The sequence below is a fragment of the Eulemur rufifrons genome, chromosome 9 (genome assembly GCF_041146395.1).
Source record: "Eulemur rufifrons isolate Redbay chromosome 9, OSU_ERuf_1, whole genome shotgun sequence".
Classification (NCBI taxonomy): Eukaryota; Metazoa; Chordata; class Mammalia; order Primates; family Lemuridae; genus Eulemur; species Eulemur rufifrons.
The window spans coordinates 38,589,165-38,607,190 of record NC_090991.1 but is presented as its reverse complement, the minus strand read 5'-3'; the positions used below and the strand labels follow the sequence as shown (position 1 = coordinate 38,607,190).

At 39.0% G+C, this 18,026-nt stretch overlaps 1 protein-coding gene across 4 annotated transcripts in view; it reads left to right on the top strand.

The window, feature by feature from the left end:
• Positions 1-18,026, top strand: part of LOC138392139 (signal transducer and activator of transcription 5B) — a 61,673-nt gene that overhangs the window by 13,757 nt on the left and 29,890 nt on the right. Inside the window, exon 1 of one of the 4 annotated variants that reach the window (XM_069482553.1) lies at positions 12,191-12,236. The exons of the other annotated variants lie outside the window; for them this stretch is intronic. The gene's annotated coding sequence lies outside the window, so the exon portion shown is untranslated. Of the gene's footprint in view, positions 1-12,190; positions 12,237-18,026 lie in introns of those variants that run through there. 4 annotated transcript variants of the gene reach the window in all.

Genomic DNA, 18,026 nt, shown 5'->3' with positions numbered 1-18,026 from the left:
GTTTCTTTGTGATTTGCCTTTTTAAATCATTAGCCTGTTTTTCTATTATAGGTGTTTTAATTTTCCCAGAGCTCTTTTGTCTTACATATTAGAAGTAATTTTATCTCATTTTTGTTTTTTGGCTTTTAACTTTGTATAATATTTTTTTTGCTGTACAAAAATGTTAGGAGTTTAAGACTGCGGTGAGCTGTGACATGCCAATTGCACTCTAGTCTGGGCAATAGAGTGAGACCCCACCTCAAACAAACAAACAAACAAGAAAATCCACACTTATGTAGTCTAGTTTAATAGTCTTTTCTGGTCTGGTTATCAAGACATGCTTAGTCTAGTTTAATAGTCTTTTCTGGTCTGGTTATCAAGATATCCTTACCCGAAGATTATAAAATTTTCATTTGTATTTTCTTTGAGAATATTTTATGGTTTTATTTTTTTCTATTTGTGATAGGAAGTGAGGTAGGAATTTAGCTTTATATTTTTTCTAATGACAATAATTAATATTTATTGACATTCACTGTATGTCAAGTGCTGAGCTAAATGTTTCACGTATATTAACAATTTTAATCTGAATCAATTATAAATGGCTCACCAGTTATCCCCCCAAAATCTACCATTTCCCACCAACTCCTTCTTTTCCCCACTGATAACAGAAGTTCATCTTTATCCTATACTAAGTTCTCATGTGTGTTCAGATCTACTTCTTATCTATTCTGTTCTATAGATCAGTATGTCTCTGAATGTATCCTATTTTAATTATTAGACATTTTATTTGGACCATTAAATCTTTTCAAAGACAGAGGTGAGGTTGTTATAATGATTTTCTTTGAAATATGGTGTTATGATAGATTTTTAATGAGACTCAAAATGAATTTCATATTCCTTGAACAGATGGTGGATACTCACCATTAGAGAATCACTAGATTTAGTTTTCTTAAACATATCTTTCTATAGAGAGTATGTAACAGAATAATAATTTTTAAAAATAGTACTCTGTACACTTTCAACTCAAGTAGTATAATTTTATTTTTAAAATGTTAGAATAAATATAGTAAGACCTACGTAGAACCATTTTTAAAATTTTCTCCTTTCTAAACAAAACATTAATAGAAGGAAAGTTATAAATGTTACAGGTAAAATGTATATAAACTAGAAAACTGTAAGCAAGAGTTGTATAGGAATATGTAAAATATTTATGTTGTAGACCAGTACTATCCAGTATAAATATAATGTGAGCCTCAAATATATTTTCTTATTGCTCTTAATAAAAAGTAAAAAGAAACAGTTAATTTCAATAATATGTTTTATTTAAGCCAATATATAAAAATATATCAACATGTAATCAATATGAAAATTATTGGGATATTTTAGATATTTTGCATTCCTCTTTTTGTACTAAGTCTTTGAAATCTGGTATGTATTTTTTTTTTTTTTTTTTTTTTTTTTTTGAGACAGAGTCTCACTCTGTTGCCCGGGCTAGAGTGAGTGCCATGGCGTCAGTCTAGCTCACAGCAACCTCAAACTCCTGGGCTTAAGTGATCCTACTGCCTCAGCCTCCCGAGTAGCTAGGACTACAGGCATGCGCCACCATGCCCGGCTAATTTTTTGTATATATATTTTAGTTGTCCATATAATTTCTTTCTATTTTTAGTAGAGACGGGGTCTCACTCTTGTTCAGGCTGGTCTTGAACTCCTGACCTAGAGCGATCCACCCGCCTCGGCCTCCCAGAGTGCTAGGATTACAGGCGTGAGCCACCGCGCCCGGCCTGGTATGTATTTTATACTTACAAAATATCTCAATTTAGCCACAAAATTTTCACCAGAAATGCATGAACTATGTTCGAATTTCATAAAACTTTTAGTTGATAAGTAGATTTGCATACCCAACTCTTTCCAAACATACTTAAGAAGTGTTTCCAGTAATGAAATTGAGCACCAGTTTTTAAATCTACATTTAAGTGAAATAAAATTTGAAATGCAGTTTCTCAGTTGCACTGGCTACATTTCAAGTGCTCAGTAGCACACGTGGCTAGTAGCCACCATAGGGGACAGCGCAGTTATGGAAACGAAAGAGAATAGACTGTCTCCTGCTGTATAACATGTAGCTTACAAGCAACGAATACAAATGGGGTCTCTTGCCCTGTGGAAACTGAAGCCACTGCTCTCTAAGGGAGCAAAAGAATCTCTTTTTTGAAGAAGGCGATACCCTTAAAGCTTCCCACCAGACCCCTACTCCAAAACACACACACAGACACCCACACATGCACTCCTTTGTTTGCAAACTCCTGCACCATGCATGGTTGAAGCATTGCCCAAGTCCTTGGAGCTCCTCTTCTCAGAAGCCCTCTCTTTTCTTGGGAGTAAAAAAGCCCTCTCTGCAGGGGGATGGGAACAGACAGAAGTAGAGAGATTATTTTATTATTCCTGATCTCTGTGGCTAGAAATTCTTAACTTTTCCTTCAGAAACAAAACCATAAAGGATAATAAGGTTTTGTAGGAATGTAGATCAACTGAGGTTTTGGGGCTTACTTAGGAATTTTTTTAATCTCTCTATAACTTTGTTTCTATGAGAAAATATTGTATGTTCCAAACAACAAATGTGCAAATAATTTTGGAATATGGCTCCTTTTGTAAGGGGACTGGAAAGGGGGTGGGAGGAAGAGGCTGGGGTTGCCTGTTGGTTTTATTAATATTACAGAAAAGTGCAGGAGCCTGAGTACTGAGTTATGATGCATTAGCCTAAAGTGTCTCTTGCGTCTGCATGGCTTTGCTCACCACTTTGGAACTAAAACAGCCCATCCTGTTTTAGGTGTACCTCAGACTGTCAAATCACTTTTAGGTAGGGTGTTTGTTATTTGTTTGTTTGTTTTGGGTGTGTTGGTTTTGCTTCATTTTTGAAACTGTTTGCCTAGAAAAGAATCATAGTCATCTTTTTGTCTTACTGTTCATTTTTATGAAATATATAAAGTTGATACTTGAAATTTGAAATCTAGTTGCAGATGAAATTTTTCCTTTCAAAAGAGATTTCCCTCCCTGTGTTGCTTTAGTCTTAAGAAATACTTAAGGGAAGGGAGTGATTTTAATTCTCTTAGATGAGGTGATGGGCAGTAGCCTCACTTTATACTGCCAAGTTCCCAGCACGGCCGTTAACTCCAAATACACGTGGAAGACTAAACAGCTTCAGAAAGGCGACTTGTAGAGAGAGATTCTGGAATCTAAGTAATGCCTAAACTCCACTTTCCTCCATTCTTCAGGCCTATTTCCTACTTAGTTTATGTTTTTTGTTTGTTTTTCTTTTCTTTTTTTTTTTTAGACAGGTTCTTGCTCTGTCGCCCAGGCTAGAGTATAGTGGTGTCATCATAGGTCACTGCAACTTCAAACTCCTGGGCTCAATGATCCTCCTGCCTCAGATTCCTGAGTAGCTGGGACTATAGGTGCATGCCACTGCACCCAGCTAATTTTTCTATTTTTTGTAGAGGTGGGTCTTGCTCTTGCTCTTGCTCAGGCTGGTCTCAAACCCCTGGCCTCATCAATCCTCCCACCTTGGCCCCTGCTTGGTTTATCTTAATGGTCTTTTTTAGATACCTGGTTTTAGAAGGAACCTTTGAAGAAATGGATAGAACTTCTGTGTTACTTTGGGTTATTGCCTAACATCTAAGCCTAATTAGTTGGTTTTTTTAATGTTAAACAAAATACTCGAGAGCTTTTATGACTAGATGGGCTTTATAGGGACCCCTTTATTTTAATATGGTGCCAAAAATAGGTTAAGTATAATATTTAAAACATCCTGAGGCCGGGCGCTGTGGCTCACGCCTGTAATCCTAGCACTCTGGGAGGCCGAGGTGGGCGGATCGTTTGAGCTCAGGAGTTCGAGACCAGCCTGAGCAAGAGCGAGACCCCACCTCTACTAAAAATAGAAAGAAATTATATGGACAGCTAAAAATATATATATAGAAAAAATTAGCCGGGCATGGTGGCGCATGCCTGTAGTCCCAGCTACTCGGGAGGCTGAGACAGGAGGATCGCTTGAGCTCAGGAGTTTGAGGTTGCTGTGAGCTAGGCTGACGCCACGGCACTCACTCTAGCCTGGGCAACAGAGTGAGACTCTGTCTCAAAAAAAAAAAAAATAAAAAATAAAACATCCTGAGACAATTTATTGAATATAAATGATTCCTCAATAAAATTGAAGATAATCACTATAGAGGGGAAAAAAACATCCCTTTCTTACAAATATAACATGACAGCCTATTTTGAAATATTTTAAAATATTTCCTTAAAGATGAAAACTTAAGAGCATATATTAATATAAAAGTTGCTATGCTCCAAGGAGTCTGATTCTTTTTTTTTTTTTTTTTTTTTTTTGAGACAGAGTCTCACTCTGTTGCCCAGGCTAGAGTGAGTGCCGTGGCGTCAGCCTAGCTCACAGCAACCTCAAACTCCTGAACTCAAGCGATCCTCCTGTCTCAGCCTCCCGAGTAGCTGGGACTACAGGCATGCGCCACTATGCCCGGCTAATTTTTTTTCTATATATATTTTTTAGCTGTCCATATAATTTCTTTCTATTTTTTAGTAGAGATGGGGTCTCGCTCTTGCTCAGGCTGGTCTCGAACTCCTGAGCTCAAACGATCCGCCCACCTCGGCCTCCCAGAGTGCTAGGATTACAGGCGTGAGCCACCGCGCCCGGCCTAAGGAGTCTGATTCTTTTAATTTAAAATTTATAATATTCTACAAAAGTGTATTGTGTTGAATTGAGAAACAGGTGGGCATTTTCAAGTATTTCAAAATATTTTTGTTATACCCAGGTTTTCACTGGATGATATTTGTCGTTTTACTAGTATTTGACATATATTTTATTCTTTGGGAACAAGAAGAAACTGATGTTTTTAGCCACCTATCATCTCTTGTGGTGCTACTCATTTATGAGTAGGAATTTGAGTCCCCTTGTGAATTTTTAACTTCTCATTTCATATTTTTAGTGCCTTGTGGAGATTGAATCTGCAAATCATCTTTGAAAGATAAAGGATTTGATTTGATTGTGGCAAGCATGAAAGTTATCCTCTAGATGAAATTGTGTGTTCTGGACAAAAGCTGGGACAAATGCCACACTAAAATGATCTTAACTGTGGAATTTGATTGGACCCATTTGTTTTGCACCTACTATAGCTCCATAAAGATAATCAGCTTTCAACAGGGATGAACAGATGTCCTGATTTTATCAGAAATTGCTTGCACATTGCCGAGGCTTCACAAAAGTCAGTAATCCCCCTGTTAGTCTGGTGTTGTTGAGATGCTTTTAAAACTTTTCCCCAAATATTGAAGATTCTAGAGTCAGGTGGTATCCTATTCGCCCCAACAGAAATAAAGAGAAAAAAAGTTAAAAACAAACACTAACAGAGGTACAATTAAAGTATTTAATAGTAAATACTAGAATCTAAGTTCCATAAAGCCATGTCTGTTTTGTTCACTGCTGTATCCTCAGTACCTAGAACAGAGCCTGGCCTGAAAGAGGTCCTCAATAACTATTTGTTGGCTGGGTGCCGTGGCTCACGCCTGTAATCCTAGCACTCTGGGAGGCCGAGGCGGGTGGATCGTTTGAGCTCAGGAGTTCGAGACCAGCCTGAGCAAGAGCGAGACCCCGTCTCTACTAAAAATAGAAAGAAATTATATGGACAGCTAAAAATATATATAGAAAAAATTAGCCGGGCATGGTGGCACATGCCTGTAGTCCCAGCTACTCGGGAGGCTGAGGCAGGAGGATCGCTTGAGCCCAGGAGTTTGAGGTTGCTGTGAGCTAGGCTGACGCCACGGCACTCTAGCCCAGGCAACAAAGTAAGATTCTGTCTCAAAATAAATAAATAAATAAATAACTATTTGTTAAATACATATAGTAGCTCCCACCCTTATCCCTGGGGAACATGTTCCAAGGCCTCTAGTGGATGCCTGAAGCCTCAGATAGTACCAAACCCTATATATGCTACATTTTTCCTATATATACATACCCATGATAAAGTTTAATGTAGAGATTAGGCACAGCAAGAGAGTAACAACAATAACTAATAAAATAGAACAGTTATAACACTACACTGTAATAAAAGTTATGTGAATGTGGTCTGTCTTGAAATACTGTCTCTTATTGTACGGCACTGCAGGTAACTGACGCCGCAGATGCAGGGGCTGCTGTATTCCCCTTTAATTTCAGTAGAGAGGGTGTATCCAGAGAGCCTCAGCCCTCAGCACTGCAAGTATGCCCTTTACTGTGGGAGAAAGAAAAGGGAGGGGGAAGTCAATATCTCTTTGCTTCCTTTGGATTTCAGAGTTAAAGGTGGAAATAGGAGTTTACTGGGCAAAAATTGGCTTTTTTCCCCATTTAAAAAATTGTGGGGAGATATATGTCATAAAATTTACTATTTTGACCATTTTTAAGCAGACAGTTCAGCAGCATGAACATTCACATTGTTGTGCAACCATAAGCACCATCCATCTCCAGAACTTTTTCATCATCCCAAACAGAAACTCTGTATTCATTCAACAATAACTCTCCATTTCCCCTCCCCCCTCCCCTGGCAACCATCATTCTACTCTCTGTCCCTGTTTGACTACCCTCGGTACCTCATGTAAGTGGAGTCATACAATATTTACCCCTTTGTGTCTGGCTTGTTCTCTTTTTTTCAACATGACCCTTTTGCTTGGAGACTTAACAGTTTTTCTTTCCCCTGGTGGTTTACTTTTTGCTTTGTACCTAGACCTAGCCAGTGATGCATACACAATGAGTATCCAAAGACAACTTAATTCAACGTCTTGTTGCATACCACTAGGGGGTTATTAAAGCTTTGAAAATGTGATTCCTGATCTGTATGTCTGTAGGTTCATCTGTTCCAAGTCTTGCTGATAAACCTGCACTGACAGTAATATCAGAGATTAGTCTTTCCCCATGTTTCATAAAATAAATTGTTCTTCTGATAGCCTGATTAGGAACTGGAAAATCACTGATACATTGTTGTAATTGTTCATACAGACATTAAGACGTACTCTACATAGGGGACCTCAGCTACAAGAGTGGTTTTGATTGCAGCTTCATTAAGGAATTATGTGCTTATACTCACTTCTTTTCACCTTTTTTCTATTCTCATTATATCTTCCTCCCTCCCTCCCTTTCCAGTCTGTCCTTCTCGCTCGATTGCTTTCCCTTCTTTCATTTCCTCTCTTCCTCCCTCCCTTCCTTTCATCCTTTTTTTCTTTCTTTTTCATCTCATTTCTCTGAGTAGTTGCTACAGAGACAACCTGACCCTGTGGGTCCAAATACAGGTAAAATAATCGTAGCTCACTAGCAGTCTACCTGGAGGAAGTGAGAAAAAGAGAGTAAAAAACCTATAACTAGGGGGGAAATAGCCTTAATTGTTTTTAAAGGAAAGAAACTAACCTGTTGAGGAAAAAGATAAATATAGTGGGATCGATTTTCTACCTGATTGGTAGAAACAAGGAGCAAGAGAGAGGAGAGCTTTGGAGAATGATTTGAAAAGTAATCTGTGGAATTTGCGTTGAAATAGGATCTTTAGAGCCTCTTAAACAGAACAGTGGACATAGAGCTGGTGGAGTGATTTTCTACCACTCCCTCCCTCCCTGTTCATATACATTGGGCAGATCACTTCTGCTTTACTTCCTATTTTCAACCTGTAAAATGAAGGGTCAACAATTAGATTTGGAACCATCAGAGTTTGGCCCTTCAAAGTCCTTAGACATGAATGGTATTTTTAAAATTCAATTTTTATGATGTCTACAAATGCAGATGCCAGAGGCAAAAGTATTGACAAAGAAAAATTATCCAAAACCAAGACTGGCTCCTATTGGAAGGGTGGAAATGGTTGTGATGGAATTCAATAACATTAGCACCTTGGCATTTCTGTGACTTTCAGGATGTCAGGAGAATCTTGCAGTCCCTCCTGTTTAAGCATGGATAGACATACATTGTCATTATTACCCTACCCCCATGCCTCCCAAATTTAGATTACCAGTATTTATATAAGTTTACTAGTCACAAAGAGATTCTTGCATTTCCCATTCCTTGTCATAGGGCCTTCTTTCAGTTCAATATGTTTTTATTGGCACTTACTTTGGTTTTCTTTACAACAGCAGCTGCTAATTAGTGACAGCTTTTGAGCAAGCAGCTTGTCATTTTTGGCAGGGATAGGGGACATCCATAGCAAGTCAAGACTATATTTTCATTTGCTAAATTTACTTTGCTGCATGGAACTATATCTTGAATAAAAAACAGTCTGTAGTCAAAGGTGGCTGTATTTACTGAATTATCTTCCTGAGTTGGCATTCTATCCTGTAGTTGAAGAACTCTTGGAGATAAAAAAAAGAAAAAAAAATAGGTTCAGCGTCTATCAGACCAATGCCATTAGTCCTGAGTCATCCTTCTAACGTTAATCTACATTCTGGGTGTAGAACCTCATCATCTTGTTTTGACACAATAATAAATCTTTCTGGATTGTATTCAGTGGCATACATGGTAACTGAGGGAGTGAATTGTTGACAAATGTGCTATTTTCATTTATACTCAACTTCTTTCTTGAGATATAATTAAAAGAAACAGTTTGCTTAGAGAAGAAGCTTTCTTTGGAATTTTGGCTCGTATTAGCATCATCATGTTTCATGTAATTCTTCTCTTTGAAATTGCTGCAATGAGTGTTAGCTCTATTTTACAAACTTGTCACGATGTTTATAGATGGCACAGCTTGCTATTATATTTACCTTGATTAGCAACAATGATGAGTCAAAACCTCCGTCACAATTTCTATAACTTATGATTCACTCCCATTATTCCTGTAATAAGGATTCAAGTTAATGATTTCCACAGTGTTAAAAATAACATCTTTCCATTTCCCCCAATTTAGGTTCTTTTTGTAACATGGAGGTCTACCAGAATTGTATTTAACACACAATTACTGAATACCTGCCATGTACCAAGTACTATATTAAGGAAATCAAAATGCATGAGATGTGGTTCTCGCTCCAGAATAGCTTACAAGTCTATTAGTTGGCCAACGGATATCTCGCCATTGCTTTGGTTCTTATATCTAGAGTGTAGGGTAAATTCTATTCCCAGAGGGGAAAAGCATTCCATCTTTTACAAATGGGATAATCAAAATGATAAAAGGCATTGGATACAAATATTGTGTTGATTCTATTTCTAGTTAAAGGTGTTAAAGATATTGCATAAGGCACCTTTTGTAGGAATAGAGAATTGCTAGGTGTCCTTGTCCCAAATTTCCCCTTGACATGTTGCACAATAATGTTATATTCAGACATTATCTTCCATGTCAGGTTTGGTGTGGTGGTTTATCCCTGTAATCCTAGCACTTTGGGAGGCCGAGGCAAGAGGATCCCTTGAAGCCAGGAGTTGAGACCAGCTTGGGTAATGTAGCAAGAGACACTGTCTCTGTAAAAAAAAAAAAAAAAAAAAAAAAAAAAAAAAGCCGGGTATAGTGGCATGCACCTGTAGTCCTAGCTACTCAGGAGGCTGAGGTGGGAGGATTACTAGAGCCCAGGAGTTGGAGGCTGCGGTGAGCTATGATCATGCCACTGCACTCCAGCCTGGGAAACAGAGTGAGGCTCTGTCTCTTAAAAAAAGAAAAAAAGTTCTCTTCCATATCACAGTGTCTACTTCTTAGTGGCATGGCTTGGTGAAACCAGATGATTGCCTAGCATTCAAGTAATATTTAATATACACCAACCACAGTAGCATAGTTATTTATGTATTTTCATTTTAATATTTATTAAGTATCAGGAATTTATCATTTATATCTTGACTGCAACTTCATATGCACATCAGTATTAGGTAAGTTGATGTTTAATTACTAGTACAGGCCAGGCATGGTGGTTCATGCCTGTAATCCTAGCACTTTGGGAGGCCAGGGCGGGAGGATCACTTGAGCTCAGGAGTTTGGGACCAGCCTGAGCAAGAGTGAGACCCATCTCTATAAAAAATAGAAAAGTTAGCCAGGTGTAGTGGTGCATGCCTGTAGTCCCAGCTACTTGGGAGGCTGAGACAGAATCACTTGAGCCCAGGAGTCTGAGGTTGCAGTGAGCTATGATGACACCACTACACTCCAGCCTAGGTGATAGAGACAGACCCTGTCTCAAAAAAAAAAAAAATTATGGGTGTAATATGAACAGGTATCCAGATGACAGCTGATTTCAGCATCCTTTACTATCCTGTCATACCCACTGGAATATTTTATAAGTAGTTTTCTCATTTGTATTAATGATATAGTCCTTTTATGAGGAATGTTCTCTGTCATGAGAAAACCTGAGTTTCAGATGATCTATTATAGATATTGGTAATGGATAAGAATGTAACTAATGGAAACCCAGTAAGGAATTCAGGGACAAATATAACAAATTTAACAACTCTGCTTCTTATAAGAAATGTCACATGGCTAATTCTGACCACAGTGGTCAGGATCTAGGTTTTGGCCTTATTGGAAAGTTACCCACCCCTCAAACAGTTCTTGTTATTCTCCTCCCACTCCCTTTTACAGTCTAAAGCGTTTAGCTAATTTCTGATTGATTTGAAAGAATGAAGGTGAACGTCCAAACCCCTAATGTCTTCCTTTGTTTGTGTTTGAAGGCTTGTCTTCTTGGTACTCTCTGACCCTTAGGGAAGGGAGTCTCATTTAAAGCCTTCTTTTGGATTGTCAAAAAATATTTCCTTATCTATTTGTGAGTTGCACTCTGTGATAATCCCTTTTGTAGCTTTTATCATAAAGCAGTCTTAAACCGCAGGTATCATTATCAGGAAAAATTCATTTGGCTAGGTGAGGATTTTTAGTAAGTTAAGAGCCTGAGCTCTGGAGGTGGACGGAACTCCTTGAATATTTACTAGTACTATTTTTACTATGTTACTATTACTACTGGTACTTTCTTTTTCTCCTTTCCCATGCTAACTCCTTTACTGTTATTTAAGGTTTGTGATTAGTTACAGGGAAGGCTTGGAAACTCAGTAGTTTGTTTTGTTTCCAACCTGAAACAGTTTCTAGTGTGAGTAGCTATTAAGATTTTCCTTGAACCCCAAACTGTCTTCATTTCAAACTAGATATTCTCAGAGTGGGGTTAAATACTCTCCATCATCAAAGCCCAGACAAGAGCTTGTCTCACAAAAAGCCTCCTGTCTCTGTTGCCACCACAACTTGAAACTAACGAGCTAGAAACCACACAGAGCCCGATGACATGCTGTAGGAGCCCTTCGGAAGAACCTGTCACATTTTCTTGCAAGTTGTATGTAGGTAGTTAAGCCAGGAACCTCTCTGGTTAAGAACACTTTGAAAATCTTCGTTTTTCCTTCCTTCTTCATTTTTACACTCAAAAGGACCTAATTTTGCTCCTCTAGGAAGATTAAATACAGTCTTCCCTGCAGTTTAATGCTCTCTTAAAGAAGTCTATGCAAGAATACAGTTTCTCTGAGGGTGTGGGTGGGATCTCCAATATTATTCTGTAACTATTTGGGGTTGCTACCTAAAGAAGATTTAAAATCCTGTTTTCTGTTCTCTTCCCCTTTTTCTTATTAGTTTTAGAGTCTTTTCTCCATGTCTAATCTAAGAAATGTATACATTATCGTGTAGGTGCTTCTGATGGTTGTCAGTATTAAGCCCTGCCAGTGCCCTAGAGTGTTGGATGACTGTTTTGACTTTAGTTTGAGAAGAGAGAAGCTACAAATTTATTTTTCTATCAGTCCGCTAGGGACCTTATACATTATTGCATTTATTATCTCCATGATACTGTTTTATTTTTAGATGGCGACTTCTGGAGCATTAGTATAAAATCTAGGATGGTTCGGTCCTACCCTTTTCCTCCCATTTTTTAATCTCCCATTAAACCTGGTAGTTCCTAAAGCTTCCGCCGCTGTTTTAAAACTGTAGCTCCATGTGATCTTGCTGCCTTTAATTTGGTGCAGTGAGACACTTACATCGCATAGATTCTGGGTCTCACATTTGCTTTGTTTTTCTTTGGAGCTTTACTGGAAACCAAGTGCTATTGCGTACTAGCTGCAGAAGCAGAAGGGGAAGTTGGCAAGAATTAACTGCTTTCTGTTTGGTCTGTCGGAGGCAGCTGACCTTTTGGAAGGAAATCGCTGCTCTTTGCTTCTTCCTGTAACAGTACCGCCTGCGAAAGAACATACACACAGAAGGTTCTGCCGTTATCCTGGCTGATGTCTTGGGGCATAAGCTGTTAGTTAAGAGGTGGGAGCCGTTCAGTGCATCTGTTGCATGCTGTAGGACCATGCGCTCAAGCTTACGGTGCTAAACCGTCTGTAGATATCCCAGGAGGTATATAGTGAGAGGGAATCTGTTACCAGAAAAAGTAGTTTGTTTTAGCAAAAGTAATTGCATCTATATATTTTTTTGCAAAGTCCCAGTGTTAATGTATTAAATGTGGGCAATTACATTGTGTATAATTTTAATTCATCTGAACATTAAATGTCCTCATATTGGTGTTATTTTTTTATACTTGGATAACCTTTTTTTCCCCCCTGACAGGACAAACATTTTGATTTTGTAAGACATGAGCTCTTATTTAAACGTCTAATTCTTCTCAGAAATTAGAATTAGCTTCTTAACACACCTGCTACCCATCGTTGGTTTTACCTTTTCTGTAGGACTTGTTTTACTTAAACACAGGTAGTACTATACTCCACACATTGGCGTTTGTCTTCCGGGAGCCATAGCTGGGCTTCATAAATGGAATATCACCCCGTGAGGAAACAAAGGAACTAACTAGCTGATGAGGCGTTTCTCTCCTAAAAGAGGAGATTTTAGTTTTCTGTTGTTTTAACCAAAACATATTTATGTTCATTTTTTTATTTTGCTATTTTAAAGGACTTATATTCAAGTTACTGTCTGTAAGCAAAAAATGAAGTAGATTTTAATTCATGGCAAGAACACAGCTACCTGAAAAAAAGGGGCAAAATGCCATGTTCTTCTGTGTTTAGCTTGGATTCAGTGGATAAATGTGCTTTTCCAGTGTGTTATTGGTCTCTTTCCTAGATTTACTGTTGGTGGCAAAGATTATTGGGTGAAAGTCAGTGTGTTCATGCACATAAAAGATGTAGAGAGTACCAATGTAGGGGGAATTACCTCCACACCTCCTGAGCAGGGTTGCCCTACAGTACTTGTCTTCTGTTCTTGGAAACTGGTCTACCTGTTCAACCTTCCTAAGACAGTAAAGAATCCAGGGGGAACACAAACCCTGCTTTGGTTTAGGTATGGGTTCTTGGTACCAAATAAATTAATAGCAACAAAATAGGAAGATTTTCCCCCAGTTCTGTTGGCCTTTGAGTAGACGCTAAGTTAGGAACCAACAGTTGAGGTTTTCTGTGATCCGGTCTTGTAACTATAGCTTTCTAGAGGCCTTGAATTATTCCTCTTGAACTGTATCAAGGGCCTTCACATAGGCCAGTTGTGTTCAGGTATGTGATTTAGAGGTAAGGGAAGTGTATTTTTTTAAAGGAATTTTTGCATCATTGCAAGTGGCTTTTTGTGAATTTTATTCTATTTACAGTTAGTGCAGGTTTGCTTAGTCATATCAAAGATGAAAAAAGAGCCACAAATATGTGTAAATAGGTGTCAAAATCAATCTTAGCTATTAATAGTCTTCAGCCACTACTTGGCCTTTATATTTCAACATAGGTTTTATATTTCATTTAAATGGTTGTACCGTATTTCATCAGAGTAATATGTTATAGTTTAACCACCCCCTGTTCGGGACATTTTGGTTATTTCCAGTTTCTCCTGATTGTATTAATATATATTACACTATCTGACTAATGGTTGTCTCTGGGAGTTGACTAATGTAAGGTACTCTTCAAAGCAAATTTTATTAAGTAGAAACTTAATACTGTAGTTCTCGATGGTAAGAGGGAGACTGTGAACTTTTATGGGGAAGAATATTGGTAACGTGTAGATCTATTAAGAAATTGTTTGTTTTTAACTTCAGAACAAGAGGGAAGGGATTATCTTACATCTGAATAGTACAGAAACAGTAATTGTAGTGGCTGAGGAATTTTTTTCCCCATGAACTATACAAGATGAGTTGATCTTGAATAACAATATAAAATGGGTACAGATAAAAACCTTCATTAGAGGCTGGCTGCAGTGGCTCACACCTGTAGTCCTAGCATTTTGGGAGGCTCAGGCAGGAGGACCACTTGAGGCCAGGAGTTCGAGAACAGCCTGAACAAGAGCATGACCCTGTCTCTATAAAAAAACTTTACAAAAAAAATATTAGTCGGTCATAGTGGCTCACACCGATAGTCCCAGTCCCAGGAGGCTGAGGCAGGAGGCTCGCTTGAGCCCAGGAATTTGAGGTCACAATGAACGAACTATGATGGTGCCATGGCACTCTAGCCTGGGCAACAGAGTGAGACCCTATCTGGAAAAAAAAAAGAACCAACCAAACAAAAACCCTTCATTAAAAATACTGAGGTTAACATAGGACTGCATTGCAGCCTCAAATCATGTCTTATTTTTCCATAACGCAGATGGCCATTATTTGTGGGCTACAGCAAATGTTTTTAGTTATCTGGAAAATGCTATTAATGTAGCTTCTTCCCAAATGGGTTGTTCAAGTTGCTTTCTGGGCTTAGGCGTGGAGACCATGGTAATGCACAGGCATTCAAGCTGTGGGGCCAGTACGGCACGCGAGAGTCCAACTTGCATTGCAGGCAGCCTACCAGCTGCAATGCAGAGTCTAAGAAGTCCAGATTTTTTTGTACTGCCAGGGACAATTTCAGGTTGAAAGTCAAACCCCATTGCATTATTTAGTTTTTCTTTTTTGGAATTTTTTCCCTTAATTTTGATTTTGAAAAAAATTTAAATTACCAAAAAGTGGAAAGAATAGAACAATGAACAGTAATATACACTTCACCTGGACTGGCCAGCTGTCAGCAGTTGTTGTGTCTGCTTTATCACTCTCCTTGCCACCGCCGCTCGTCCCTCTCTCCTTGGAGAGTACCTGCTAAAAACAAGGGCATTCTTCTGGCCGGGCGCGGTGGCTCACGCCTGTAATCCTAGCTCTCTGGGAGGCCGAGGTGGGCGGATCGTTTGAGCTCAGGAGTTCGAGACCAGCCTGAGCAAGAGCGAGACCCCACCTCTACTAAAAATAGAAAGAAATTATATGGACAGCTAAAAATATATATAGAAAAAATTAGCCGGGCATGGTGGTGCATGCCTGTAGTCCCAGCTACTCGGGAGGCTGAGGCAGTAGGATTGCTTAAGCCCAGGAGTTTGAGGTTGCTGTGAGCTAGGCTGACGCCACGGCACTCACTCTAGCCTGGGCAACAGAGCGAGACTCTGTCTCAAAAAAAAAAAAAAAAAAACAAGGGCATTCTTCTATACAACCCCAATGCCACATCACTCTCAGGAACTTTAACATTGATACAATAATATCTAATATACAGGCCATATTTAAATTTTCTTTATTATCCTAATAATGTCCTTTAAAGCTATATTTTTGGGGTTTTTTTTCTTTTAAATTATGCTCTTAGTGTAGTTATCATGTCTCTTTTAATCTAGAATAGTTCTCTTAATACCTTTTTGTTTGTTCTAATCCTTCATGAGAGTCTCACAATTTGGATTTGTCTGATTGTTTCCTCGTGTTTCTTCATGATTTAGTTTATATATTCGTTTCAGCACGTCACATCTGGAGGCACATAATATCAGTTTGTCCCATGACTGAGGATGTTTGATCACTTGGTTAAGCTGTTGTCCTCCGCACTATCCACTGAAGTATGCCTTTTCCCCTTCGTGAATCATAAGTAATACGTGAGGTAGTACTTTGAGACGATGTGAATATCTTGTTCCCTTAGTAACTATCACCTAATGGTTTTAGCAAGTATGATCCTTGTCCAAGTCAGCTCTTTTTATTTTTGAGATTGTGCATTTTTTGCCAAGATCTTACATCTTTATTTATTTACTAACTAAAAAAAAAAAAAAACTTTTTTAGAGACAGGGTCTCACTCTGTTGCCCAGGCTAGAGTGCATTGGCATCATCATAGCTCACTGCACTCTCAAACTCCTGGGCTCAAGAGATCCTCCTGTCTCATCTCCTGAGTAGCTGGGACTACAGGCACGTGCCACCATGCCCAGCTAATTTTTTTTGTATTTTATAGAGACAGAGCCTTGGGGTCTTGCTATGTTGCCCAGGCTGGTCCTGAACTCTCAACTTTAAGTGATCCTCCCCACCCCCAACCTCCCAAAGGGATTATAGGGTATGAGACACCATGCCCCGTGTACCTTATATTTAGATGAGAGTTGTAAATACATGATAACCTGCTGATTAGGACTTGATTTTTATATTTAGCAAATAACTCCTGTCCTCACCCTCTCCTTCCTTCCCTCCCCCTTACCTCCTCCCCCCCCTTTTCCCTCCTTTCCCTCTTCTTCCTGATGTAATATGTAATGATTTGGCTATGACATGAAGATTTATGACTGATTGTCTTCCCAGAATATTATCATCTCTGTGTTGCCTGGGCAAATTTTTCCTTGTTTGTTTCTTTGTGGGCCAAATGCTTTTATTCTTTCTGTTCTCTTCTCATCTGTTTAATAATATGATTTTTATTTTATTTTAATTTTTTGCAAGCATGAAACGAAGTTTGTTGAGGAAGGACAAGATAGGTTTACAGAGCAAGAGCAAGACTCGATCACCACAGAATGATGAACAGATGCCCTTGTGGTAATAAGAGGGCCAATAATATGATTTTTAAAACAGAGGATTGCCTTCCTGATTGCTTATAAAGTAGTGTTTAGACATTTTTTGTGTTTTAGTTTTTTAAAGAGCAGATGGCTCTGGTGTTGACCTACTTCTACATGTGATCATTTTACTCTACCCTTCTTACTTGAGGGTTGGCCAACTTTAATCTGAACAAAGTCTTCATCCTTCATTGCTGCTGCTCACTATTTTTCTGTCCCTCGCTGTCTGTGCTACTGAGTAACCACCACTGCTTACTGCATGTAACAATGCTAATATCAACAGCAAACCAGTAACCCTCACCAGGGAACTGCTCTTTCCATCCTGTCCGTAGCCCTTTAGTCATTAATTGGTGCTGATATCTTTAATAGTTCAGAATCCTGGCTCCTTGCCATATACTTTTCAGATCAGAAGGAATTTTTATACATCTTCTCTTTCAACTGCCACCCAGCCCTAGCCTTTGCCAAAATGAGAGCCTCTCAATATTCAGTTTTCTTGGGGTCTTTCTCCACTCATGGAGACTGACCCATTAAAATATATTAGGGTTCTTATTTTAATCTCTTATTCTTTGGGAGGCCGAGGTGGGCGGATCGTTTGAGCTCAGGAGTTCGAGACCAGCCTGAGCAAGAGCGAGACCCCATCTCTACTAAAAATAGAAAGAAATTATATGGACAGCTAAAAATATATATAGAAAAAATTAGCCGGGCATGGTGGCGCATGCCTGTAGTCCCAGCTACTCGGGAGGCTGAGACAGGAGGATCCCTTGAGCTCAGGAGTTTGAGGTTGCTGTGAGCTAGGCTGATGCCACGGCACTCACTCTAGCCTGGGCAACAGAGTGAGACTCTGTCTCAAAAAAAAAAAAAAAAAAAAATTTCTTATTCTTCCCTCTCTTTAAATTATGAAATATAACGACCATGCAGAAAAGTACAGAGAATAATAGGACAAACTGCCACAAGCCCTCGGCACAAAGGCAGCGTGGTCCAGTGGAAAAAGAGCAGGTTCTGGGGTAGGTCCAGCTCAAATGGTGCCCCTTAGTAGTATGGGACCTGGGGAAGTAGTTCACGTCTCTCTCTTTTTAAGAATAGCTTCATTGAGATATAATCACATCCTATAAAATTTACCCTTTAAAGTATACAATTCAGGGGTTTTTAGTATATTCTCAGAGTTATACAACCATTACCACTATCTAATCCCAAAACATTTTCATCATCTGTCACCTCCCCCCCAAAAACCCCATAACGCAATAGCAGTCACACCTCCTCTCTCCCTCCCCCCAGCCCTTGGCA